The sequence below is a fragment of the Amblyomma maculatum genome, chromosome 8 (assembly GCF_055883805.1).
Source record: "Amblyomma maculatum isolate TAMU_Amacu chromosome 8, ASM5588380v1, whole genome shotgun sequence".
NCBI classification, from domain to species: Eukaryota; Metazoa; Arthropoda; class Arachnida; order Ixodida; family Ixodidae; genus Amblyomma; species Amblyomma maculatum.
Window position 1 is genome coordinate 36970888 of NC_139351.1, and position 1789 is coordinate 36972676.

Here is a 1789-nt window from a genome sequence, read left to right on the forward strand (position 1 = left end):
TCTGAATTTCAAGGACAGCAAGAAATTTTACATCACAGACACTTCAACTTATCCCTGCCCTCACAGCATCAGCATGAACCTCTTCTTACCAGCTGCAGCCCTGCTGCAAACATGCAGGCATTTTTTTGCCAGCACACATTAAACCTCCACATCTGCAATGCTGCTGACATAAAGGTACTCATCAGTCATCTTCTGGCAGCATCTTTTGTTCTACATAGGGCAATCGCAGCGTGAAATTGCCGCCATAAAGCTTCAAAGCCAGCATCACTGGTGCTGTAAATTATGCACCCTCCACGGAGTTCACATTCAGACCTATCTATTCAAAACAGCTTGTTTGTATATCTAGACAAACGAGAGCATGGGGCTCATCTTGAGACATTCACAAATGCTTAGAGACAAAGTGGACCATTTGTGACCACTGTCCAAACCGTGTGTTGCTTATCCGCTCCCTGCCCTTCATGGTTCCCAACTTGGACTGTTCCCTCCGAGGGGCATTTCCAACAAAACTTTTTAAAAAGCCAGACAAGTCCAAATTTTTCCGCAAAAAAACTACACCAATGTGGGGTAGTGGGCATCATGAAATAGCCGAGCAGCTAGAAAAGGAAAAAAGGCTGTACAGAATTTCAAGAGCCCTTCAATCAACATACTACAAATGAGAGATACTGATGGAAGGAACGTGACTGTGCCTGTGCAAGACGCGTCACAATTGCAGGATGGGTCCACCAGAGTATGTGTGTGGTTCCAGTCGTAGAGCGTGCTGAGGAGCAGTCTGTCCACCGCTTGCATGCTCAGTTTTGCTTTTGGGGCACTACTGTACCTCCATTGTTTTTGCCCCCAGATGCATAAATAAAACATTAGCATGCATGCAGGCAGCAGCAGTACTCTCAAAGCCTATCAACACAGCAGCGTCTCATCTGCCTGAAAACCTTTCCTTGCATTTCTATGCACTGTTTCCACTCTTCAGCACAACTGCTTTAGGCTCGCGCACCACAGTAGTACACAGTTTGTAGTACAGCATGCCAGGTCAAGTTCCCTGAAACAAGGACTTTCTATATCTCCAGTCAAACTTCTAGCAGCATATAATGTCGATCCCAGTGTACTGAACTCTGGAGGGGACCGCAAAATAGTTTAACATATCAGTATACGCAACATGGCAGAAAGCTAGCTTACAAGCATGGTGCAGCCTGCAAGTGTGCTGGGGTGGCGCGCGCATCAAGGCCACAGTGGAAGGTGCTTCAAAACTAGCCACTGCCACACACAACATTCATTTACAGTTTAAGGGACTGCCTTCAGCAGTTAGGCAGCTCGGCCACACAGTCAAATTCAGGTGCATGAAGGCTGGCCTCTCCTAACATGAAGCGTGCCACACGTTCCCATCGTCACAAGAGCTCGGTATGCAAAACATAGTTGCAGGCGCTCACTACTAGTTAGGGCTGAATGGTGTTTTCAAGGGGACGTTTTGAATGTTTATAATAAATGCAGGGGTGGAAGCAGGCTCAAGCATTTTGGAGCAGGTTTGGAAACAGTAATAAAGCCATTTTGGAGAACCGAAACGAGAGCTTTGGAGCATACGAATTATGTTTTGGAGCACGTTTCTAAGGTCAAACGCCTTTGATAATTGCAGTTTTCTTTTTCTGAACTACAAAATCTACAATTAGATTCCTTTTTATGCACGTTCAATGCCTTTCCAACTTCACATTCATCTCTGACAAGACAAACGGCCAAAGCTTGTAAAGATGTGTGTGTGTGTGTGCACGTGCGTGCGTGTGCGTATAACACAGGCTGACCT